Source organism: Ambystoma mexicanum, chromosome 1p, assembly GCF_040938575.1.
Source record: "Ambystoma mexicanum isolate Mex_15411 chromosome 1p, UKY_AmexF1_1, whole genome shotgun sequence".
Taxonomy (NCBI): Eukaryota; Metazoa; Chordata; class Amphibia; order Caudata; family Ambystomatidae; genus Ambystoma; species Ambystoma mexicanum.
This window is the reverse complement of record NC_090921.1, coordinates 261,148,652-261,175,531: the sequence shown is the minus strand read 5'-3', so window position 1 is coordinate 261,175,531 and position 26,880 is coordinate 261,148,652. Positions and strand designations below refer to the sequence as shown.

Sequence of the window (26,880 nt, the reverse complement as noted above, 5' to 3'; positions counted from 1 at the left end):
GGGGGGTGGGGGCCATGGGACATACTGTTTGCACGAGGGGTGGGTGTCTTGTGACATAGTGTTTGCATGAGGGGTGGGTGTCATGGGGCATAGTGTTTGGTCGGGGAGTGGGGGCTATGGGGCATAGTGTTTGCTTGAGGGGTGGGTGTCTTGGGGCATAGTGTTTGCATGAGGGGTGGATGCCTTGGGGCCTAGTGTTTGCATGAGGGGTGGGTGCCATGGGGCATAGTGTTTGGTTGGGGAGTGGGAGGCCATGGGACATAGTGTTTGCATGAGGGATGGGTGTCTTGGGGCCTAGTGTTTGCATGAGGGGTGGGGGCCATGGGGCATAGAGTTTGGTTGGGGAGTGGGGGCCATGGGGCATAGTGTTTGCATGAGGGGTGGGTGTCATTGGGCATAGTGTTTGCTTGAGGGGGGGTGTCATGGGGCATAGTGTTTGCTTGAGGGGGGGTGTCTTGGGGCGTAGTGTTTGCATGAGGGGTGGGGGCATGGGGCATAGTGTTTGGTTGTGGAGTGGGGGTCATGGGGCATAGTGTTTGCTTGAGGGGTGGGGGCCTTGGGGTATAGTGTTTGCATGAGGGGTGAGAGCCATGGGGCATAGTGTTTGCTTGAGGGTTGGGGGCTATGGGGCATAGTGTTTAATAAAAATTAGGGGTTGAAAAAGCCTCCCGCCACGCCACGCCACGCCTACCGCCTCACCCACGTTTACTTTTCGGCCAACTATAGCCATCATGTAAGGTACTTTCGGCCCTCTGTCAAAATCAGTTGTGCATCCCTGGTGCAGGCTAAGCCTACCTTAATGAACCAATCCTGGGTCCCACCAACAATATCCTGTATGCTTGAGGTCATAAACAGGGAACTTTGAAACAGAAAAGGTAAAGGGGCGAAAACATGTACTAATAGATCCCACCCATCTTCCTGTCTGTTGTAGATCAAAAAGCATCTCTGGTTAATTGATCACTCTGTGTTTCCTGATTTAAGCGGCAGGTCTCCCTTGGAGCTGCAGCCAGACGAGACTTTCAGTCGCCTCCAAACCACATACTCGTACCTTCTGAATGGTGTCGCCCTGCGGGGATGACTACTGTAAACAGTGTTCCAAGACTTTACATTTCACTGCCATTGATACTAAGGTGCTGATTCACAGAAGTGTTGTATAATGGTGCAATCCCATTGAAAAACACTCTGTGAATCCGGCCTAAGAGCCTGGAGCTGGCTTCAGATTGACAGAGATGCATATCAAAGGTGTCCGGGTTTTCCTGTCTTTTGTTAGCCCTGCAACCAGGCCTCGCTTGTGCCAGCTTGAATTAACTCTCATCAGTATGCATTGCTGGCAACAGCAGGGCCAACAAAGGATATGGCGGATCCATGGAGCCTTGGTTATTTAAAGGAATGGTTTGGTCAAAAACTTTTATTGCCCCTACGGGTCGGCCATGTGTTTTTAAGCCTAAGTCGCTCGATTTTAGAAAAATTTCCTATGGACCTTACCCGAGTTTTCGTCCATTAAACGCACGCGAAAACAGGCACCATGGAGCTGCCATTTTGTGATAATCCAATCATTTCCCCCATCGCCCTGGCTGACCTGCTTTTGCGGCACTAAATCATATCCCCCCGCCTCTGAGCCTGTCATCAGCAGATGCGTACCACCCATTTCACAACGCCAAAGCATGTCTCGTGTCAACATTGGCTGCGCTTCAGCTAATGACGTGTCGCCATGGAAATGGCAGGACGCCTCTTTCCTCAATAAGTATAAACAGACGGTTTCACAACACACAGCAGCAGATTTTCGATTCCATTCCTCTATCTGTGTTACTTTGAGTATTCTGTGACTCGCATCTGTGCTCTGGTCAGCTACCTTCGTTGCTTGTAGTCCGTGTGGACAGATCCCAGTACCACTGCTATCAATTATTTTAGTTTGTGCAACACACAATGGATACAATAATGCCCTACATATACGAGCCTGAGTATACCGAGGAGGAACTACTGGAAAGGGAAACACGCGAAAACAATGGGGCTTCGGACAGCAGTTGGCAGGACGAATCAACGGATGAAGACACTGGACCTAGTCGCAGGGACGGTGTGTCCACCTGGTGCACATGCAATCGGTGCGAGCTAATGCCGACCGAGGAGGAGAACTGCTGCTGCTGTGAAAACTCGGGATGCGTGGCCTACATTTCGGAAGGCGAGCCACGACCGCAATGCATCACCGGGCTGCCAGACTTCAGGGCAGCCTGCCTCACACGGTCCGTGTTGAGGATAATGATGGTGCTTATGCACGAATTTCGCGCAACTGTTCGTCCTCGTAATCCGAGTAACGAGTAAGTATACTCTGCTTGTGAAGCCACTATTATTTCATGGTCTTCTACTATATCCAAAATTACATATACATATCATTGTAACGCATGAAATTCGTTCAATAGTGTGCAGTGTCTAGATAGCATTTGTCCGAGCAAAATGCCATTAATTACAAGAATTGTCATTGACAACAAACGTTTAGTAAAATTATCTTGGTCAATTAAAAACAGTTTGTTTCATTCCTTTTCACAGGTGGTACAGGCTGGTGGCCTATCGTTCCTTTACATGGTGTCTTCACGGGAGGCTTGGACACCGCGTTCGAAGAGTGACACCCGCCTGTGCCGTTCGTGCCATAAGAGAAACGTTCCCGAGTGACAGCGGTCAGTACAGGGGATTTTCTCTCGCTGTGCTGCAACCTGAACTGTACAATGTGTAAACTTTTGTATTTTTGTGTCATCAAAATAAGCTACAGAATAAAACACCACATATATTTTAACAACGGTTGTTTCAATATTTTAAATCAATGAAGTGTGTCTCCATTCAAGGATGGACGTCAGACACCTGTGCTCGGAATGGGTGAAGTTCAGGTCGCTGTGAAGCGGGGTGGTCACTATCTAAGCTAACATAATCTATTATCAATAATGCATGCACTAAATAACACTTGTTCAAAGTCTTTCAGTCGGTTATGTCTCTATAAAAGTCACACAAATATCAATAGTATCAATGAACATTGGATTATACAGGCCTTAGGTCAAGGGTCTTGACCACTATAATACAGTGTTTGAAGTGTGGGTCTGTGCTCACAAGAATCTCCGGTATGTGGCATTTGTTATTGATAGACAACAATATACTGCAGTAGGGGTCTAATGTTAGTTGGGGATCTGCTAGGTGGGCATCATGGCGTGGTCAGTGGTCTGGCACATGAAGAGAATACCTTGCAGGGACACAGGGTCAGAATGGCAGTAAGTTTCCACTGGCGAGGGTGCGTGGGCAAGGACACGTTTGTGGAGATGAACGAGCCATGTGCTTGGTTCAGGCCGGTTCCCATGCAGGACCGTGATCTCAGAGAGTGATGTGTTACATTTATTAGCTGTTGCAAATACCTCTGGAGTTTTCCAGTCAGAGTGGGAACGAGTCTGTGGGCCATGTGCTCTGCGCGCTGTACTATCGCAATGAGGCCTGGTCACCAAAATGGAGTGAAAGGGGGTACAAAAATGGATGCCCTGTGTCCTTTAACATCACATAAGGGCAAGGGACGGGCGCAAACGGCCAAGGTGCCGAACAGCATGTACACTTCAAAAGGTATCCCACGCCCTGGGCCCATCGCTCACATGGCCTCCTCAGACCCCGTGTCTCCAGGCAGGCCTCCCCTGAGGCAGGACGCCCCCCTGCAATCCACATAAGTGTGTCTCCATTCAGCAGTCCTCCTGTGCCTTATCTGCATGCCCCAGGCCCATCCATCCCACCCCCCTCTATCAAAGGCGGTTCGCACCCGGGGATGAGCGCTGGCATGGGGGGCTGTGACAGGCGCAAACGGCCAAGGTGCCAAACAGCATGTACACTTCAAAAGGTATCCCACGCCCAGGGGCCATCGCTCACATGGCCTCCTCAGACCCTGTGTCTCCAGGCAGGCCGCCCCCCTGCAATCCACATAAGTGTGTCTCCATTCAGCAGTCTTCCTGTGCCTTAACTGCATGCCCCAGGCCCATCCATCCCACCCCCCTCTATCAAAGGCGGTTCGCACCCGGGGATGAGCGCTGGCATGGGGGGCTGTGACAGGCGCAAACGGCCAAGGTGCCAAACAGCATGTACACTTCAAAAGGTATCCCACGCCCAGGGGCCATCGCTCACATGGCCTCCTCAGACCCTGTGTCTCCAGGCAGGCCTCCCCTGAGGCAGGCCGCCCCCCTGCAATCCACATAAGTGTGTCTCCATTCAGCAGTCTTCCTGTGCCTTAACTGCATGCCCCAGGCCCATCCATCCCACCCCCCTCTATCAAAGGCGGTTCGCACCCGGGGATGAGCGCTGGCATGGGGGGCTGTGACAGGCGCAAACGGCCAAGGTGCCAAACAGCATGTACACTTCAAAAGGTATCCCACGCCCAGGGGCCATCGCTCACATGGCCTCCTCAGACCCTGTGTCTCCAGGCAGGCCTCACCTGAGGCAGGCCGCCCCCCTGCAATACCACGACATACGCACGTCATTCATTCACAAAGACACCCCTGTTTCTAATACTTTATAAACCACTTGATATGTCTCATGAGAACGTCTTTGTGCTTTGCAAGTCAACTCCTGAACCTTCTACCTGAGAAGCACTGAGATCTATGCTAACTTGCTCGTCGCCGTGCTATCTGTGACCGCTTTGAGCAAACTCGTCAGTGTGCTACCTGTGGCCATCTATCTGTTCTCCTGCAACATACTGCTCGGCCTGCTGAATCCAACTGTTTGTTGGTCAAGGTAAGGCCAGGTATCCTAGGCCTTTTTTCGGTCATTTTTACATTTCAATTTATTTGCTATTACAGTACCCAATAGAGCTATGGTCATTGGTCTCATTGCTATTGACTTGAGTTTCAATCTTTATGCTATCAATACATCTATTTATTTTCATCTGTGTCAATTGTCATCGAATTGCATCCTTCGGGGGTCCAGTCTATAATGTAAGCATGGTTACTTTTCGTTCAAGACAAAACCGAAATTTCTGTAACTTATGCACATACTAAGCTGCACATGATGAACTGGTATAGTTCCGGCGACCAAAACAAACCTTGCATTGAGCATGGTATGGTTCATTTACTTTTTTATGACATTTTTATTCATCAAGGTTTTATAATAATCTTGATATTTACTTTTCAGAATTTTCAACAATGCCTGCCTGTTCGATTAGCGGTTGCCCTTCGAAGACACATGCTAAATCTGAAGGCACTACAATGCATGTATTCCCGAAAACTGCTGATCGAATAAGAGAATGGGCCAGACGTTGCGGATATCCACTGGATGAGCTGGAAAGTAGAGTCCAACAAGTCTTTGAGGACAAGAGGGGTGATCGATACTGCATCTGCAGCCGGCACTTTCCCTCGAACATGTACACCACATCTTGGGTAACAAAGAAGAACAAACGGCGATCGACACGAAAATTGCTTGCAAACGCTATTCCCACTCTATTCATCCACATCCGCCACTGGTGAGTTAAGTGTCAGTTTTTAGCTTTAGGCCTTGCAGTAGTGTGTAGGTAGCCGAATGGATTCATTGATATTTTAGGTGTTGTTTCCAATTTGTAATACTTTCGACATTGATATGAGCGTATAGCTTTTTGAATAATGACATTTATTCATATATATTATTTTTAGATTTCATAACCCACAAACGAAATCTGTATATGGGCACAGGGAACTGTGCTATATTGCGCATTACTCAAGTATTCTGTCTCCTTACATGGCAATTTTAAATATTGGCATTTCATTATCAAACAATAATTTACCTTTACAACTTCTTGACTATCCCTTGAATCTGAGGCAAGAACATTCTACTTCCGTCACGTGCTCGCAGTTATCAACCACTTCTAGCGCGTATCAGGTAATCATACTTGGCTATTCCGCTACAGACTTGTTTTATGCATGTCAAGTAATAGTTTGTATGTATCGTGTGATTATTTTACCAATTGTTTGGTTAGTGCTTCCCAATTGATATACACCTTAGTTGTCGTCCCCTGGTGTTTGTTTTCAGTTATAATTAGTGTTATCCATACTAATGCAAGTACTGTCTTTCAGGGAGATGCTGAAGCGTCCACCACATTGACAACAGCCCCAGATGTTCTTCAGCAGCCCGAGGTATGGATACTGACAGCTCAATTGACTGTGATCATCAGGACTAGAACACTTGTCGTTTGATTGTTCTACACCATGTTTCATTTGTGGATAGCCGTTGATATGTACCTGTGCGGTCGACCCCAAGCGTGTGTTGTGTTTTCAATACTGTAATTCTTACTAATGCAAATACTATGTTTCAGGCTGTTGTTGAATCGTCAACCCACGCACTTGATGCAGAGCCTGACATTCAAGTAATTCCGGTGGAAGCGGGACCATGCAGATACGAATCGGCGCAACAGCTTTCGGAAATGCGCACCACATTGACAACAGCCCTAGATATTCTTCAGCAGCATGAGGTATGGATACTGACAGCTCCATCGAGCGTGATCATATAACGTGATTCTATTTGCTATACTTTCTTCCCTATTAAGGCAAGTACTGTGTTTCAGGGAGATGATGGAGCTTCCACTACAATCACAAGATCACATTTAGATGATGCAGATGTAAAGAAATCGGAGAAATAAGTCAATTAAATCTGATCATTTTTAAATATTCCTTGATTCTTTTAGATAATGCAACATTTGTGGTTATCTCTTTATATGTACCTGTGCCGTCGACCCCAAGTGTGTGTTATGTTTACGATATTGAAAACCATACTAACGCAAGTACTGTGTTTCAGGGAGTTGCTGATGCTTCCTCTTCAATGCAATCATTAGTGGAAGTCCATGTAGAGCCAGAGGTATGTATACTGACATCTCCATCGAACTAGGTCATCAGAGCTCGAATACTTGTCGTTTGATTGTTCTACACAATGTTTAAATCGTGTTTGGCTATTGAGATGTACATGTGTGTTCGTCCTCACGTGCGTTTTATGCTAACAATATTTTGATATACAGTAATGGAAATACTATGCTTCAGGGAGTCGATGGAGCTTCATTCCGTGCTGTCTATGCGGATACAGAAAATGTAGTCGTTGCAGCGCAAGAGGAAGGGGAGACATGCAGATATGTGTCAGAGCAACAGCGTGCAGATGTTGAAAGTCGAGTCAAAAAAGTTGTAAAGAAAAGAAACCAAAATAAGGTTAGTTACAAACAGTTCATAACTTTAGAAATTTGTTTGTGCTGGGGACTATTTTATGTTTTTTTCCAGTAAATTGTACTATACTTTATCTTGTGTTTAAACTGAACATCCCTTTTCCAATCTGTCCTCTAGTTACCCGTGGGTCTACGAACTATACATACACAGACAGTGATGCGAATGAGAGATGTTGCTTGCCAGACCATTTACACTATGGAGGCTATGGAGGAACTATTAATTCAGACGCGGCGTGTTGAGACTCTGGATGCTCATGTCCAATGGCCAGAACATGAAATGAATGTGTCCGGAGAATCCAGCAAAGTTTTATTGGACCATTTCTACAGTACGACCGCACCGCCGCAACTACATCATACTGGAAGTATTGAAGATAGCTCTGAACTAGTCACAGATCAATTCACACAATTTACACCCGCCAAAGAATTGCCACCAAAAAAACTGTCGACATTGTTGTGTTCTCCCATCAATGTTGAGGTAGCAGATATTGAAATGACAGAGAATGAACCAGCAGCAGCATTCACCGACGCATCAGAACTTGATAGCAGCAATATTTCTTTCAAATGTGGTGATATGTCCTCAACGTCACAGGCCGAATCAACTTTGATGCAGGATGACAGTCTAATGAAAGAGGGCAAATACATAGTATTCGACAGTTGTTTGATGGATATTATAAGTATGCTGAAATGTGGGCATTCCGTCAGAGGGAAAGTATGTGGGAAGCCATTTATTCATGTGACTCGTCAAAAACAAGGCAGTAACGTCACAATACATCCCGCCTGTAGATTACATCATACGTTCTCATGGTCTGCACAACCGATGCTGGGGAAACTGCCAGCAGGCAATCTACTGTGTGCAGCTGCATCACTTTTTAGTGGCTCCAGTTTTAGAAAGTTAGAGTCTTTCTTTCAGTTTGTGGGACTCCATTTCATTTAAAAAACGCAGTACTACAAATACCAACATGATTATCTGTTTCCAGCCATTAGTGATGCTTGGAAAATTGAACAATTGTCTTTAGCAAGTACATTCGAAGGCAAACGATTCAGGCTAGCCGGCGATGGACAGTGCGACAGCCCTGGATTTTCTGCCAAGTACTTCACGTATCACTTTCAGGACATGGATAGTAAGAAAATTGTGAGTTCGGTGGTCGTGCAGGTAACACAATGTACATCCACAGTGGCCATGGAGAAGCTAGGATTTATAAAATCAGTGGAATATCTGCAATCGAGGGAATGCACATCGACCTCATAGCCACGGACAGACACGTTTTAATTGCCAAGACAATGAGAGAGCAGTTTCCACATATTAAACATCAATTTGACGTATGGCATCTTGCTAAATCAATCAATAAGAAAATCTCGGCTGCAGGGAAAAAAAAAGGTTTGGAAAGTATTTCAGAGTGGTCACAGTCTATCTGCAACCATCTTTGGTGGAGCTCCAAAACTTGTGAAGGGTCCGTGGAAATACTACTTGTAAAATGGCGGTCACTGATGCACCACTGTACCAACGTGCACTGCTGGTCAGAAAACCTACATTTCCACCAATGTGAACATGGCCCTTTATCCCCAGTGGAGGCACGGAAGAAGAAGTGGTTCAATCCATCTTCACCGACACACAACGCCATTGAGAAGATTGTTTTCGATAAAACTCTATCAAGAGATTTGAGGGGACTGACAGAATTCTGTCACACAGGAGGTTTGGAGGTGTTCCACAATATGTGCCTAAAGTACAGGCCAAAGTGCTTGCATTTCAGCATACAGGGCATGAGACATAGGACTCTACTTGCCGTCTTGGCCCATAATGAGAATCTCGGCCGTGAACAATCTAGGACTAAGGTTAATGTAAGGATGCCTCGCTACACTAAGGCCTTTTCAAAAAGAAGTAAGCAATGGGTGATCAAACCAGTCTATGAGGAAATGGAGTTCGACTTTGTCAAAAGCCTTATTGTTGCTGTATTAGAGAAGCACAGATATGGAATTTTGAACGTTTCTGTGCAGAGCACTGATCCATTGCCACCCAACATTGCCACTGTGCCATGTCCACCCAAAGGAGAGCTGGTTATGAAGTACAAATCCCGGTTTAAATAATTGTAATACGATTGTCTTTTTGTAAATAAATGTTATTGTACAGTGTGCATACAAAGTACGCTAACCCTAACCCCTACCTTCACCATCCTGGGTGCCGAACTACCTGGGTGTCATCTTTGAATTCTCTCTCTATTCACCTCATATTGCTGACCTTGTCTATTTGTGTATGTATATATTTTTGTTGATGTAACTAATTTTCGCAATCTCTTATAAATGCTGGGCACTGTTAACCGAGGGGAGGCTTGCGTATTGCAAACAATAAAACAAACAATCAATAAATCTCACTTTCAAATCAAGTGCTCCGGTACTTTATACTTTCACCTGACCCACAAAAAATTAAAAGTCTCAATAGTTATGGTTCTTTGGGGATTCAAAGCTCGCAGACAACGAGAACAAAATTGGGGCCTTAGAATGCGCCAAGCGAGCCGTTGCAGATGAGAGAGAAGCCAGTTTGCATTTGCACATTGAGGCGCACTTCATAGATGGATTCGAAACTTCGAGTTCTCACAGATGGCTTTACTACGGGATGTTGCAAAGAAAGAATGTATGCTAATTTCTAGTGAAGGCCAGCGGCTTTGATTTTCAGCTTGTGCCCTGAAGAGGCCCACAACTCGCACTGGCAGTATAAGGTTCTATTGTTTTTTGACCTTGAGAGACAGGGACCATGCTGAAAGAACTTCATTTGAAAGGGGGATTGGGGAGTGCAATAACGTTTGAGACGATAAGGCAGAAAATTCTTAAACTAGACCGAGTTTCATGTTAGTTCAGTATACGAAAAATCGTTGTCAAGAGCACAGTGGGATTTACGGACTGCATTACGCAGAGACACAATGGAAATTGCAAATATAATGTAAGTAACTCTTTAGATGCTTTTATACCGGAATGAAGAATTATTGAATGGATGCATGAATAAATGATTGAATGAAGAGCTTTGAAAACGTTTGTGGGATCGTCCTTGTAGCGGGCACATGGGCATGCAGGTCCGCATTCCACACGCATGTTTCTCATTGTGTACCAACCTCGATTTATTTAGTTAGTTTTCGCATTGATTTTAGAGCCGAACATACTCCATTACACTATACTTGAAAGCAAATAGTTTCAGCTTGGCCGTAATAAATAAAATGAATAATATTAATAAAGATCGGCTGGCGAGACTAATTATAAATTTTATGTTTTCAAAATAGGTACATACTCCCGTTTTGCCCAGGCCACCAGTTTCAGACACCGGCAGATGTTTTTTTTAACCGCCAGCTGCAGCTTAATGTAAACAACTGCACAATCCTGATAATCTTATGGGACGATCGCCAAGGGCCCATACGCCCTTACGTGGTACTAGCGGCTAGAAGCAACATATCAACCTTTACGCTGGCCTAGTGCCTACTTGATGGAACAGCCTTGCGGTTCAACGTGCGACAAAAGTGCCCCTTTGAACGAAAAGCAACACCCTGTGTACCATAAAGGAACAGCGCGTGACTCACGATAACATTTTAAGGATTTGCGGATAGAGATAAAAGAAAATAAATGACTTTCGGGGTTCATATGTCAATTGCTGAATGTTCTATAAACATTTAATGTCAAATAAATGTACTTTACCAAATTTACTGTGTTGCTGTTTGATTTTAAAGTACAGTTTCATATTCCGAATTGTGGCGCGCTGTGTTGTGAGCTGATCTGTGTTGGCTTCCGGGTTCTGTGTGAAGTCGCGTAGAAGACGACTGGGCGCGTTTGCCTACGCAGCACAGTAACGTCACGGAGAGAGGCGGGAAATATGAATGTTTTGATAATGTCGGGCTCATGGGCGGGGGATATGATTTAGTGCCGGAAAAGCAGGTCAGCCAGGGCGATGGGGGAAATGATAGGATTATCACAAAATGGCAGCTCCCTGGTGTCTGTTTTCGCATGCATTTAATGGACGAAAACTCGGGCAAGGTCCATAGGAAATTTTTCTAAAATCGAGCGACTTAGGCTTAAAAACTCAAGGCCAACCCGCAGGGGCAATAAAAAATTTTGACCGACCCATTCCTTTAATCAGGCTGGCCATGGCAGGTGGAAGGTTTTGCCTTCCCCTTCTGAGATGCCTTGATGTACTGCTGGCTGTCACATGCCAACTAAATGTAACAGAGGGGACAGCGCCTATAGGTTGTGTCCATGTGTCTGTCACGTAGTGAGCACAGGTAAATGTGTGCGGATTAGCCCCACAGATTTTCCGGAGGTTGATCTACTATCATTCAATTTCATTTAACATTTTAAAAAGCCCATGCGAGTGCCCACCCACTGTGTGGGTGGTTGAATTCCTCCCAATGGTCTTGAGCTGGTAATGGGTTCCTTAGCCTGTAGCTGGGCTGGCACTGGTTTCCAAAGTGTGGTGATGAGCTGGCACTGGGCTCCATAGCTTGGTGCTGCGCTGGCACTGGTTTCCATAGCCTGGTGCTGAGCTGGCACTGTGCTCCATATCCTGGTGCTGAGCTGGCACTGGGCTCCACAGCCTGGTGCTGAGCTGGCACTGGGCTCCATAGCCTGGTGCTGAGCTGGCACTGGTTTCTATTCCCTGGTGCTGAGATGGCAGTGGTTTCCATAGCCTGGTGCTGAGCTGGCACTGGTTTCTATTCCCTGGTGCTGAGCTGGCACTGGTTTCCATAACCTGGTGCTGAGCTGGCACTGGGCTCCATAGCCTGGTGCTGAGCTGGCAGTGGTTTCCATAGCTTGGTGCTGAGCTGGCACTGGTTTCCATAGCCGGGTGCTGAGCTGGCACTGGGATCCATAGCCTGGTGCTCAGCCGGCACTGGGCTCCATAGCCTGGTGCTGAGCTGGCACTGGGCTCCATAGCCTGGCGCTGAGCTGGCACTGGTTTCCATAGCCCAGTGCTGAGGTGGCACTGGTTTCCATAGCCTGGTGCTGAGCCGGCACTGGTTTCCATAGCCTGGTGCTGAGCCGACACTGGTTTCCATAGCCTGGTGCTGAGCCGGCACTGGGATCCATAGCCTGGTTCTGAGCCGGCACTGGGCTCCATAGCCTGGTGCTGAGCTGGCACTGGGATCCCTAGCCTGGTGCTGAGCTGGCACTGGGATCCATAGCCTGGCGGTGTGCCGGCATTGTTTTCCATTCCCTGTTGCTGAGCTGGCACTGGTTTCCATACCCTGGGGCTGAGCTGGCAATGGTATGTGGTGTCAGAGTAGATGGCATTCCATGTGCTCTGCACTTGAAAAGCGTCTCTCCAATGATTATTTAATGCCCGGGTCTAGTAACAGGTGTGCCCTGGGCCTGACACCGCAGCCGCATCCTCTGCAACCATATCTGCTTCCACGCCACAGGGCGCCCACTCTGCCATGCGCAGTCGAATGAGTGCGAACGACTATAGCTCCCACTGCGCACACAATCGATTCAAAGCGCATGTGAAGACCAGTTGACCTCTGAAGTGAGGTGGTTCATTTGGAGAAGGTGTGGGTGGGGTGAAGTGGCATGGTGACGTACGAGAAAGGGCTCCTGGGATTTAGATGGGGGAAGGGTGTCCGGAAAATCGTCGGTAAAATTTCAGGGGTTTCTGGGGAGGGGTTATGGACGAAAGCATCTTCTCCGTGCATAGGTCATGGCATGTGGTGCCAGGGCTGCAGGAAGGATTCGCTGGGCTCATGTGATGCTCACTGCCCATAGAACCCTGGTGCTGCTCGAGCATCGCTCCGGATCCAGGGGGTGGGAGGAGCCTCCGGCTGCTAGCGATATATGGAGGCAGCTGGGGGTGACGAGGCCACAGAGACGGCAGAGGAGAGAGACGCGAGACCAGAAAGCGACAGAGCGCGAGAAGCAGCGGAGACACCGCCGACGCCGCAGCAGCCGCCGCCTGTACATCGGTGCTACAGCCGGCAGCCTCCTCGCTCCTCCAAGGTAAGCGCTTCAGCTTGCAGAATAAGGCGCCTGCGAGACAAGTGCAGCCCATTAACCTGCCGAGCTGGGCATCCCACAAAACACTGAGCGCGCGATATTAATAACGGCTACTATACATGATGCCGTTCTAGCACACGCCGTGCACCGGGGGCGGCCGAGAGAACACGGGGCATGTCGTGCATGGTATGTCACAGGGCTTCGCGATTCGGGCTTTGTTGGTGCCAGGCCTCCTGTGGAGTGGGGGCTGGGCGGGACGTTAAGCGCTGGGCATGTCCTCGGGAGGCAGCTTCGGCGCATTTTCGTCAGAAAGTAAAATGAGGGCAACGCATGATAAGGAAGGAGACGTTGATACAGATGACCACGAACGCCGCCCCTCCTCCTGCCTACGCCCCCTCCCCCCGCCTTTTGCGGTGCCCTTATCGCCATGACACTTCGGGATGGGGACCGGCTCTGCAGGGGGTGGGGGTGAACCGAAACCTGTCTGGGGGGGGGGGTTCTCTAGCAGAATTCGCGTCTGCGTGGTGGGGGCGCCCTCTGATCACGCCCACAGCCCATTGACATCCTTTTTCGGCTCAGATGCTGAGTCTTCGCTCTGATTGGCTCTGTGGGAAAAAAATGAAATAAAGAAATACCTCCCGTCCTCCCCCCACGGATCGGCTGTTGCCCGGGGAATTCCGTGCGGGGGAGGCGGGACTTCTTCCTCGGCATGACTCTCCGGGGTGGGGTGGGTGTGTCATGATGATGTTAATGCTGCCTGTTTAAGTAATAAATTGGGTGGGGGCTCTGTGGGCTCCGCCATTTTCAGAGGTGCTTCACGGGGGTGTCGCAGAGGGGGAGGTGGGCAGGCCGTCAATACGAGTTAGGGGGGCGCCCCTGCCCATACGGAGAGGCCAGCCTGTCTACGGGGTGGTCAGTCAGGGCAGTGGGCCGGGCTGTCCAAGGGGGAATGTTAGCCAGGGGAGGTCCCGATTTCGGGACAGTGTGAAGTGGTGTGTGTGGCGGGGGCGGCTCCTGGAGAAAGGGGCAGGTGGTATTTGACGCCTCGGTGACAGCTGCAGGCTGGTTGGACCTTCCTCTGCGGGGGTCGTCGGGGTTATGGGGTCAGACTGGTGTCAGTCACGTGGAGGATCGGACTTCAGGGACTCTGCGCACATACCACTGCGTGTTTGCCTACCTATGCGTCTCACTGCCCGTCTCTTCCTGCCCATCTCCCTCTTCCTCCATGTTGCCTGCCCTTTCTGCCTTTCATGCCTTCCCAGATGGCACTTTCTCCCTGCCTGACTATATTTGCTTCTCCCTGCTTGCTTTTGCCCCAGTCTGCTTGTTTCTGCCCGTCTACTAGTTGCCGCGCGTGCTTGCACCCCGTGTGCCCCCTTTGCTCTGAATGCATGGTTCTGTCGGAGTTTCTCAACCCACCCGTGTGCCTGCCTCCGTCCTACTGCCCTTTCCTGCTTCTCTTCGGCTGTCCGTGTCTCCTTCGGTTGCCTGTCTCGGCAGCTTGCCTGGGGCTCTTTTTTCTCTGTGCCTGACTCGTTCAGCTCATGAGCTTGGACATGGCTATAAGGGCGGTCTTCACGCCTGGCAGCGTCCCACGCCCCCTCCCCGCCGCTGAGCTCCGCTCACCACACACCACACTCCTTGGCAGCATTTCATGTAGAGGGAGACTCGGACAGCCCGATTTCCCGACACCATCGGCTGTGGAGGGCATATAGTAGAGTGGTGGGGTGGGTGCTTGCAGGCTGGGTGTAGGAGGGGAGGGCTTCACGGAGAGACAGCCAGTGGTGGGAGACAGAATGAGGAGCGAGGGCGCTGTCAGGAGAGCGAGATGCCATAGAAAGCGGGAGGTGGCAGGGGCAGTGAGGGAGAGAACAGGAGGGGGGGGGGGTGACATTGCATGGATACGAGAGGTTTAGAGGAGAGGACGAGGGAAGAGAAATGGAGCAGGGGGGAGGGGCGGGCATTGAAGGGGTGGATGGGCAGAGGAGAGACGGTGGCAAAGCTGGCGTATAGGACTCGGCGTGGGGCACGCGGGGAAGACACGAGCACGCGGGATGCCCCTAGCATCCGAGGATAGAGAGGGTGCAGAATGGGTAGAAAGAGGAAGCCATGCATGGGGAGGGCGCCGCCGGCAGGAGAGGGAGATGGAGGATGATGAGAAGGGGGTGGGGGCGCAGAGATGGGGCGGGGGGGGGAGAAATATGCAGGAGACGAGGGAGTCGTATCGGACAAGAAGAGAAACCTGGGGGCGGGGGGATCAGTCAGGTGGCGGAGAAAAATGGGCAATGGAAGGGCAGCGGGTGGTCTAGAGAAGTATGAAAAACGAGATGGGGAGAGAAATGAACGAGCGGCTAGAAAAAAGGGGTGCCTGAACGAGTGCGAAACCGGCAAGTCCAAAGACGTGGTGTAGGAGGGCCGTTGAGAAAGGGGAGTGTGTGTGTCAAGAACCAGACATGAGCAGAGGGGTGGGGGCAGGGAGGAGATATTCCGAGAAGGGGGGCGGGATAAGCAGGGGAAGCCGGAGGTGGGTAGATGTAGGTGATAAAATTGAATGATTGGCATCTTCTATGAGAACACCTGAAGTGCCACTGCACTTCTACCCTCTTCCTCTGCCTCTCCCCCTCCCCTTTCTTCTATCTCCTCTCCTCTCCCTCCCCTTTCTCCCCCTCTCCTCTCTCCCCCTCCCCTTTCTTCTAACTCTTTCTCCCCCTCTCCTCTCTTCCCCCTCTCCCCTCCTCTCTTCCCCCTCCCCTTTCTTCTAACTCTCTTCCCCCTCCCCTTTCTTCTCCTCTCTTCCCCCTCCCCTTTCTTCTCCTCTCCTCTCTTCCCCCTTTCCTCTCCTCTCTTCCCCCTTTCCTCTCCTCTCTTCCCCCTCCCCTTTCTTCTCCTCTCCTCTCTTCCCCCCTCCCCTTTCTTCTCCTCTCCTCTCTTCCCCCCTCCCCTTTCTTCTCCTCTCCTCTCTTCCCCCCTCCCCTTTCTTCTCCTCTCCTCTCTTCCCCCCTCCCCTTTCTTCTCCTCTCCTCTCTTCCCCCCTCCCCTTTCTTCTCCTCTCCTCTCTTCCCCCCTCTCCTCTCTTCCCCCCTCTCCTCTCTTCCCCCCTCCCCTTTCTTCTATCTGTCAAACAATCGCACCACCCATACGTGCGCAAAACTAACATATTCATGGAATTTAACTGGGAACGCCGGGTTGCGCAAAATCAAGAAACACATATGCCACGCGATGGCCGGCATAAACGTCAACGTGCACACTAACATCAACAAACGCAGGGATACAGCCACAATGAATGCATGAATGTACCATTTGTTGCAGCAATCCTCCAAGGACACTGCAGGTGTAGGAGAATGGGCAGGGCCCATACCTTCCACCCAAGGACCAGTCTTTTTGGGATGGCTGATGACCAGGTCTATGGCAGATATAGGTTCCTCAAAGAGATTGAGGGTGGGCATCACTTTGGATTAATTCTGTGGTCCTTATATATTTAGTTCAAGTAATCGGAGCATACCTAAAGGCCTTGGCACAAGGTTACAAAGATCCATAGAAGAAAAAAGAACTAGAAAGGATTTCTAGTTCGAGGTATGCTCACATCCTGCTCTTATCTAAAACTGCTACTAAAAGTATTGTTCATTGTTTTTCGTATTTCACATATTGAAACAAAGGTTTTGTTAGTTTCAGTTCTTTAATTGCTTGAAAGGCAAAAGTGTATCCAGGTATTGTATGTCACCATTGTGGTTTGGCAATGCATTTGGGACCGAGTCCATCTTCAGGGTTAGGACACTAAGTAATTATCAGTAAATTGTAGCAATAGGTACATTGTTCACATTAGTTACATTAACATGTGTTTACAAAACCATATGTATACATATCAATTTGTGCATTGATCAGAATGAGATGAATAATTGTTCACATATCATACCGTTTTCAAGTCACAAAGAAGGTCAAAAAGTGAAACTGAGTAACAAAGAATTAGTGTGTGAACATTAAAGGTCAATATATTACATGTGTATGAATGTAGGGCATGATGTATGTTTTTTCCAAATTCACATGATTACCTGGCTGGGTGACCATATGACCGGTATTGGAATAATATGTGGTAAAGCCTTGTGTTTTATCTACAAAAATAGAGCTAAGTTTGAGTATCCCTATTGCGTTCATACTATGTCAGCTCGTGCTGGTAGACACTTGTAATTCAAGATTTCAGTGCTGAACAAGAGAAAATGTCCCTGAAAGCAGTGTTCGCTCTAAGAGGCTTGGGAACCTGTAAGTAAAGGGTAATTTACACCCCTTCCACCCAGGTCACTGATGCTCAGGCGGTGACGCGCCTGGCCATTGTTTGTGTATATTTAATATTTATTAGGTGTACTTCTGTCGTGGGCACACATTCATTTGACACAGGGCCAACATGCACATGCCACTTGCCATTGCGTTCACTTGTCACTTTTGTATGGGGTGGGCTGGTTAAAGTTTTGAGGAGTGTATCATCAGATGCTACAGTCCTGGATGGATGTCTGGGGCTTCCTGTTGATCATGTTTGCGGTGGACATATTAGTGTTCCCTTAATGGAGCTGGCAGACCAGAGGTTCAGGTAAGCTGCAGATGTGCATTGCACTGGTATTGTGGGAGACTGTCGGACTGCCTGGGGGCTCCAGTCTAGAGGGGACTGCCTTGGGGTTGTCACAGGTGAGGGGAGCTGGGGGTGGTGTCCAGTCTGGGGGTGCTGCCTGGGCTTGTGATGGAGGACCCGTGTTGTTGCGGGGGTGCAGCCTGGGCTTGAGGGCGTGCCTTCTCCATGGGTACTGGATCGCGTTTCAGCGATGGCCATGGAGGCTTGCGCCTGGTTTGGCCATTAGCTTAATTTTTGGTGTGTGTGGGGGCATGTTGTGGGCATTCCTCTCAGTTTATTTTTACTTGCACAACAGCTAGTAATGTGCCTTTGAATCCATGCGGACCTTGCACCTTTTCTGCACCCATTTCCATGAATCAGGCCCATAGTCATTCTTCCATAAAGTATGCAGCATTATAGCCCTTGATCAGCCCCAATTTCTAAAGGGACAAAAGCCCATCTTGTCCCGAGATATGCAGCACAAGCAAATCGGGGACCCATTTCCCCCTGCAATGAAGGTGTTGCCTAATAAAAAGCCTTTTATTAAACAGAATTCTTTTGAAGAGGCCTCCAACCCGTCTAGCACCCAACCTCCACCAGCACACCTTTTCCCAATAGATCAGGAACCAGGCCGTTGTGTTGTCAATTAATAATTTATTAATTTATGATTTTAATATCCAATCAGCACACAAATATGACAGCAACCACTGATTTCATGGCAACACAATACACAGGCTTCTAGGACATAACCAGGTTACAAGAGACTTCAGTGCCACACCAATTTTTGTTTTGTGAAAAGCAATACCAAATCATTTCCCTCAACTGATTGCAGGAAAGTTAAGCGCTCCCACCTGTGACAATGGAAAAGGGATTTTTCAATGATTCAATACTACTACCATGGGACACCACACAAGGGTACTTTGGGCTGCTTATGCTAGAGAACAAATGGGGCTTGAAAAGACACTAGCCAGCACACATTGGCAATCAGATTTTAACACAGGCAGTATAGAGAAAGAAACATAAAAAAAATAAGAGATTATAATTCGAATCTGTGTTCAGGGTATGATAGAGAAGGAAAGATAGAGTAGGAACAATTATTTTTCTAAGGTGAAAAAGATTTGGAAAAAACGAAAATGTCCATCCCACTAAATTTGGCTGTATCTGGAACTGTGAGGCAAGCCCAAAGACATGAAAGAAGGGTAATACCAGATCCGAGCTCATAACATGCTAGAGGAAAATCACTTTAAAGGATAAAAAGAAATATTTGGAAAAGCGATTTCAAATCCTACTAATTTGGCTGGAGCTAAGAATTACACACACGCTTTCAACAATGAGAAAGGCACATCACGGGTTTCAGTGAACGGACAGGGGCACATCACAGGTATGTTTTGGGCAAATATTCTCACAGTGGGAACAACAGTTTTGGTTTAATGACGGATGTAAAGGGGATTTGTCTTAAAACACAATTTAACACATGGACAAATTTGGGGTTCAGCTCATAATGGGAATAATTCTTTTGGGGCAACACTTTAATAACTATAACAATTAAATAACACTGGGCACAACCTTGCTCTGTGAATTTCAATGGGGGAATGAATTGATTTACTAAGCACAATACTGGGGAAATAACTTACTTCACTATGCAAACAAACAAAGGACTTTTCAGGGGAAAGAGATCTAAAATCAACAGATACACAAGGGATGTTTTTGTTCCATAGGAAAAATTACTTGATGCACAGAGGAACACAATATTTGTCAAGGGGAGAGTAATCAAATTGCACAGACCAATAAAATGCTTTTCAATAGAAAAATGACTACATTTCACAAACCAATAGAATAGATGATTTTTTATTTGTCTTATGGGGACACTCTAGGGTAGTGCTTAAATAAATAAGACTTGTTTAGTCTATGGCTGTGGAGATCTATACTTGCAGAAGAAAAACTCTATAGTCAATGGCACCAGGGCTCCACTGCCGGGACCATCAAAGGGGTCAATCAAGGCTCCACTCTGTCCTCCCAATCAGCTAATCCAACTCCCTGCTTCCCTTCAAGAGTAGACGCGCATTTCTGCAAGGATAGCTCCAGATTTTTCTGTCCGCTGCACACCTCGAATTTGTAGAGCAAATCCACAGTTGAGGAAGAGTAACCTATTTAAAAGCCAAATGACATCGCGGATGTGTCATCCTTCTCACACAACTGATTTGGCAGTGGTTGGGGGTTCCCTTCCCCCTCTGTAGACCCAGAGAATGGAGGAGTGGTTTGAGCATCCAGTGGAGGATACCCCATCAATCCTCTGACAAATGAGGGGTTTGGATTTGGCTTTGGTACCTACAAATCTCACTTTTTTAAATAACTACCCTTTCTCATCATGTTATGTCACCGATGGGCACATTTCTAGATACTATATTTTTCAGGCTGTCGCCTAAACTTTGTTTGACGTTGGGACCTACTGGTGCAGAGCTACAGTTTCCCCTTGTTTCTGGCCAAGCTATATTACTGAAAAATCGGGCATTCTCTTTTACGCATTTCCTCATTTTTATGATCATCAACTTTATGTAGAGATCTTAATGTTTTCCTAATAACATTTCTTATGTTGGGGCCACCGCAACTATTTTTGGCTTATCAGATGCAGCTTTCCAGAAATCCGCACATGGATATTTGGATTTTACATGAAGAAAAGCATATCTCTCCATTGTGTGCAATGGGACACAACCCTCTCCATAAATCTACCCCACCTTCTGCCATGTGGGGCTGTGATGTCAGGAGGGTTGCTGTTCCTGCTTCAACAGGCTGATTGCCAGCTACAGCAGAGTTTATTATGGCCAAGTGCTTATGGTCGTAAAACCTGGGGAAACAGAGAATTACTCAGCCCATCTCCTTGGCAACAGGGTTTGGATACAGGCAGGATCACACCTCAGGAGCCCACAACAGAAATGAAAGTGAAACTTCAGCATTTCCCCCTACTGCAGGCATTTTGTAATCCACTATTTTATAACGGCACAATTCCAATATGTAAAAACCCTCATACAGTGGTTGCCTGCAATCCCTGATTATAGAAAGGTAACATAATGTATTTTACATGACTTTGACAGAACATGTGGACACTTAAAGTGTTGGTGTTTTGAAAACACATTTACAATTTTTTTTGCAGAAATTTTGAGCTGTGACCCTTCTTTCTTTTGCAGTTTCAAATGACTCCACATAGATTCTGTGAATTACTGATGGGCTCATGATGCACACAGGAAGAGTAACTTGATTATACTTTTGCTCCCATTTTCAGGAGCATATCCTTACTACAAAGGAAGGGACTTTAAAGGCATTGATTTTGGTCATAGGGAAAAACTTCATTCAGCAGTACACGTTTGCACACAAATTTACACAATGGATGCTGCCATTTTTCCAAGATGGTCCCGGCCTTTCTGGATCTTTCAAAAGTGTCCTGAGGGATTCTCCTCATGTGTGGCAAGGAACACTTTCTGGCCTCTGGCTTAGATACCTAAATTTGCTCCTTCGTGTTTGGGCAAGGGCCTCATTTGGTACGTGCTCCTGCGCAGGTCTTTTGCTGAGGGGCAAGTCCCCCCACTGACTCCGGCCTGTAGTTATGGCAGCTTGCCCTCCCTGCTCGGTATGCCACTGTTGAGAGGGCCCAAAGGGGGCCACAGGATTTCTGAGGCGTGGCCCGGCACCTCCCTGGCCACACCCTAGTGATGCCACTGCTCCCCCCTCTCCTTTCTTCTAACTCATCTCTTCCTCTTCTTTGTCTGCCCTCTTCGCTAGCTCCTGTGGTTCTGTCTCCCGTCCAACCCTGTAACTGTTTCCCTCTCATGTTCTCGGCTGCTTCTGCAAACACTCTCGTCCTTTTATTGGTAAGGTCTCTCCAGCTTAGGCCTGCCCAAGGGCAGCCAGAGATCATGGGCACAAACAGTGGAGAAACTGCCATGGCGCAGAGACACAACTGCTGTGGGTTTGTCAGTGACCAGAACAGGCCAAGTGTGAAACTGAGGCTCAAGCAGCACAGGGTGAAGACCTCTAGGAAGAGGCAGGAAAAAGATGCTCTTGTAAACCAGTGCTTTTGGCAGCTATTAACAATCCCTGGCAAAGCCAACAGTTTTAGCTTTGCTAAAGGGAGCTCCGTTGCCAGTGCAGGTCATCTTCCAGGTCCTAGGCAGGGAGACCAGGGAGATAGTCTGCAGGGCAGAAGGCACGCAGCCATGTTAGAGGGGTGAACCGTCTCTGCATGTGCATACTGACCCCCCCCCCACCCCTGCTCCTTTGTCCTAGTTCATTTTAGAGTGCATTCTTTGTTCCATAGCCACATTCATCCATCCAGGATCTCAACTTTCAGATAACGGAGTTGTGCAGTGACTGCACTTTCAAATTGAACAAGGAGTGCCCTTCCGTCAATATTTGAAATCTTGCAACAAATGAAATGCAGTTGTTTCAATCGTATAACCTATATCATCAAGACATGAGACTATTTCTGTCTCATGCACCTCAATGTAACAGAGGGACTTCTGATGACTTATAAGTTTCTGAACAGCTTTTATTATTTAGCTGCAGATATTTGATCTTATTTTGTTTTTCTGAAAATACAAGGTCAAACAATACATTGTTACATGGCTTTCACAATATGTGAATAACCCAGTGTTAATGTATAGAGCATATACACAACAATTTTATCACAATAAACAATATGTGAATAAGTGTCAACAGATCAAATCAACTTCTGTGTAACAAAGGGTAAGCATAGGGTGGCGGTGGTACATATAAAAATTCCGCATGAGCCAGGTTTCCTTTCTAGATCGGGCAGCCAGCCTAAATTGGATGCTCACTCCCTGTGATAGGTAAAGCTACATTGGGCTTGACGCTGGGGTACAAACCCTTCTGGAGCTACCGAAATTGCAACCACATTAATATTCCCAGGGGTGTGTGTGCACTGAATCACTCCTTAATTCAGACCAGCTAGGGGTTCTGATAGTGCCAGGCAGAAGGTTGACCTGATGGTAGGTCGACATCTAGATAGTTAATCGGGAATGAGGGTCTTATGGGGGACTGCCAGGGCACAAAAGGTGCGGTGTCGCGCGACGTTTCGCAACATGTAGTAGAAGCCTTCTTTTGGGGCCAAGGTCTCCCTCAATATGGGACATCTAGCCCTTCCCTAATCCCAAGTTTGTAGAAGGCAAAACTATGGGACAAGGTGCATACTTATGAATACGTGTAAACGTTAAATGCACTAAAGTGCTCTGGTCCATGCGGCGCTGACCTTGAAAACAATCCTGTGGGTCAAAAACGCAAAAATGATGTGCTCAGCAAGCCTTGAAGTGACTGCCCGTTCAGACAAGGATACAGCACTGCAAAGTCACCTCGATAGTGACTAACCTATATACAAGCCACCTGTGACATTTACGTATAAAGTGCCAAGTAAGAACCCTAATTAATTGTGGCACAAAAGCATCACGTGTGCCACAATTATGGACAGCCACTATGCAGTCACAAATATTTGTGTGGGAAGAGTCATGTGCATTTGATGCCACTAAACCGAGTGATCAGAGAGGGGCTGCCCATCATAGGCCACACTGCCTGGAAACTTTTTTATTTTAAATTTGCATTTATTTGCAGCGCACATAACCTGTAGGTATCTGCGCGTTAGTTTCATTGGATTGGGGAAGTGCAGGATTCGAACCTGTTTGCTCAGTATGGGCTTGCTTCCAAGACCCGCGCGTTGCCACAGAGCTATCCTCCCAAGTGTGGGCAATGGGATGTGCGGAAACATTGCCCACCAGGGGAAATCCACAGCAAACTAGCTCTATAGATTAGAATGCAGTAGAGGTCTGCAATCTCTGGCTCTCCAGATGTTTTGGACTATGACTTCATTGATAACTCACTGTTGCCTATGCTGGCTAGTGCTGATGGGAATTGTAGTGCAAAACATCTAGATGACAACCGTTGCAGACTCCAATGTACTGCAATTGATTTGATAGCCAAATAGCTGCCTCAACTCACAATAGGGACTAGGAAGACCTATCTCTGTAGAGCCCAGTATCTCATCTGTTTGGTACACAGTACAGACACATCTCTGTAGACCCAGGTATCTCATCTGTTTGCTACACAGTACAGACACATCTCTGTAGGCCCAGTATCTCTCATCTGTTTGGTACACAGTACAGACACATCTCTGTAGACCCCCGTATCTCTCGTCTGTGGGGTGCACTGCGAGGACACATAGATCTGTATCTTTAGTTTCTGGGGTACGCATCTGTACAGAGCTTTCTCCTGTATTGGGGTGTGGAGTAAGGGCGCATCTCCTGCCTATAGGGTGCTGAGAGGTTATATCTCTGCAGAGAAGTGACATCACTCTGCATAGCCTCACATCTCCTGCCTATAGGGTGCAGAGGGATGGCACATTTCTGCACACCCTCACATCTCCTGTCTATGGGGTACTGAGTGAGGTCATATCTTTGCAGAGAAGCGACATCACTCTGCACACTCTCACATCGCCTCTCTATGGGGTGCAGAGTGATGGCGTATCTCTGCCCATGCTTGTGTATGGGCTTCACAGAGTGTACACCTCGCCTTATTTCCTGTCTCGGGGGTGCAAGTGGGGACACATCTTTGCACACCCTCGCATCTCCTTCGCGTGGGGTGCCCAGTGACTACACTTCTCTGCAGACTCCAATGTTTCCCGTGTATAGGGTTCATAGCGCGTGTGCATCTCCTCATTTTCTGTCTATGGGGTACACTGCGAGGAGACACATCTGCATGCGGAAGACACATTAGTGGTACACCACTCAGCAGGCTCCCATGTATCTGGCATGTGGGGTGCACTGCGAGGAGACACATCTGGATGCAGAAGACACATTAGTGGTACGCCATTCTGCAGGCTCCCATGTATCTGGCATGTGGGGTGCACTGCGAGGAGACACATCTGCATGCAGAAGACACATTAGTGGTACACCACTCTGCATGCTCCCATGTATCTGGCATGTGGGGTACACTGCGAGGACACACCTCTGCATGTAGAATGCAGTTAGTACGTCTCTCTGCAGGCTCCCATGTATCTTGCATGTGGGGTACACTGCGAGGACACACCTCTGCATGTAGAATGCACAGTTAGTCCGCCTCTCTGCAGGCTCCCTTGTATCTTGCATGAGGGGTACACTGCGAGGACACACCTCTGCATGTAGAATGCACAGTACGCCGGCTGTGCAGCGGGTTGGCTTTCTCCAAGCGTAAGATGAAAACACGAGACCACAGCACTGCCCCACCTGCCCCCTTGGTCAGCATGCAACCCCGCCAGTCTTCGGCAAGTCCATCGCTGCTCTAAGGCCAAGGTAAGCACAATCGCCGAGCCCCGGCAAGGGCCCCTCCCTGCCCACAGACGTCTGCAGCGCCAAGATAGAGAACCTAGCGTTGCCTGTGCAGGCCCCTTCGCTCCTAACCTGGGCAACGCCTCCCTCTCGGTGCAGCGTGTACTCGAACACACTCTGATCACCCGCCTCTGCGGAAGAAGCCAGGCTGTGGGAATGAGTCACCGGGCCGCCATAGGACTGTCTCTTCATGATGTACTACTCTGTCATTATGTGTGCAGTGCTTTAGACTGGGGTCTACTGGAAGCTCATTTCGGTGCAATACCTACCAGACGGTGGCCCAGTGCTTTGGGGCCACACAATTGGCAGTTAAACGCTGTACAAGTACCATATAACATAATGGGCCTGATGCATGGAACTTTTTCCTATGCAATTGCGCCATTATAAAACAGTTCTATGAATCGGGCCCAAACTGCTGTACGTATGTGGTTAATGAAGCGCTGCCAAGAAATGCTGTACTAAGGGGACACGCCTGCTAGTAGGGCGATTGGGCAGCAGAGGGGGGGGGGGGGAATTAAGGTTGAGTTTAGTGATCAGCGACTGGCAAGATGCGCTTTAGAGAGCAGGGCCTTCGGTCTAGGCGCGGGAAGAACTTCTCCCTGCAAGAGATCTGTCCCAGTTTCATATGTACTAGTGCCGGTAAGATAGCTCAGCGGGTTGAGCGCTCGCTGCTGCGATCTGATTGTGACCTGCGGGTCGCAGGTTAGAATCCCGGCAAGGCCAACTCAGCCTTTCATCCTTCCGAGGTCGATAAATGAGTACCAATTTCGGTTGGGTGATGTATGTAAATGTGCTCTGAAAAGCACTTTGGATAAAGGCATTATATATATAACACATTATCCTCATTTGGGATAGAGCGGGTGCAGAGGAAATCCACACAGAGCCTGGTTCCGCCTTGTCTCGGCATCTGTACATATGCATAGTCCGTAGTATGCACGTTGTTTGCGTTGGTTTGCAGTTCCCCACCAATTGGGGCCTCTGCCTAGGTGTGGAAACCCTGCACTGCCTTGGAGATTCACCACGCCAATTCCCCTGGCAATAGGTGACTGGTGCACATTTTGCATGGTCTAGCGCCTGCAAAATCCGGACCCAATCCAAGCACATCAGTGGGGACATGGTGACAGTCATGGTGGACCACAGCCATGCGCATGCGTGCAGAAGAGAGTTCACCCCAGATTCCGCGCATGCGTACACTGAAGGGGAGAGGCGCCTGGACATATGGAAGATTTCTGCACCTTTCCCTAAACGTATGAACTGATTCATTCATTCACCTATCTCTGCTCTTTGCGGCAACACAGCAGAATCATGAGGGTGAACATCATCTCCGTATCCTTCCCTGCCATGATATGATATTATATATGCCATTTATAGCATGCCTGTACACAAGGCCCGATGAGGCAAGGGAGGGGGAACAGAGGGAAGATGGAGACAACGATCTTACTAGATCAGGTGACATTGAGATTGCGCAAGTGCAGGGGAAGGGGGCAGTGACGTACATGGGATCGACAGTACAAATAAATAGAATAAATAAAAGCGATAAGTAAAAAGTGCGGCCAGCTGGTGGCAGGTGCAAGGGTAAGTGCAGACATCAGGTGTCAGTGCTGGTAGGGGACTGTAGGGATATAGGAAACGGTCCACAAGTGTGCGGTTTGCCAGGGAGGCAGTGCAGGTGTGCAACTGGGTGGGGTGTGGGGTCAAGAGGGGGGGATGGAGTGAGGGTTACTGGGCCTGAGATCAGAGTTTAGCCAGGTGTCCAG

The 26,880-nt window shown here is 48.2% G+C and overlaps 1 protein-coding gene across 2 annotated transcripts in view; it reads left to right on the top strand.

Moving 5' to 3' along the window:
• Positions 1–12,841: 12,841 nt before the first annotated feature.
• The window catches only part of NAT16 (N-acetyltransferase 16 (putative)), a 168,456-nt gene continuing 154,417 nt past the window's right edge, over positions 12,842–26,880 (top strand). The window contains exon 1 of one of the 2 annotated variants that reach the window (XM_069646565.1): positions 12,842–13,159. The gene's annotated coding sequence lies outside the window, so the exon portion shown is untranslated. The remainder of the gene's footprint in view (positions 13,160–26,880) is intronic. The other variant, XM_069646555.1, reaches the window with a different exon arrangement.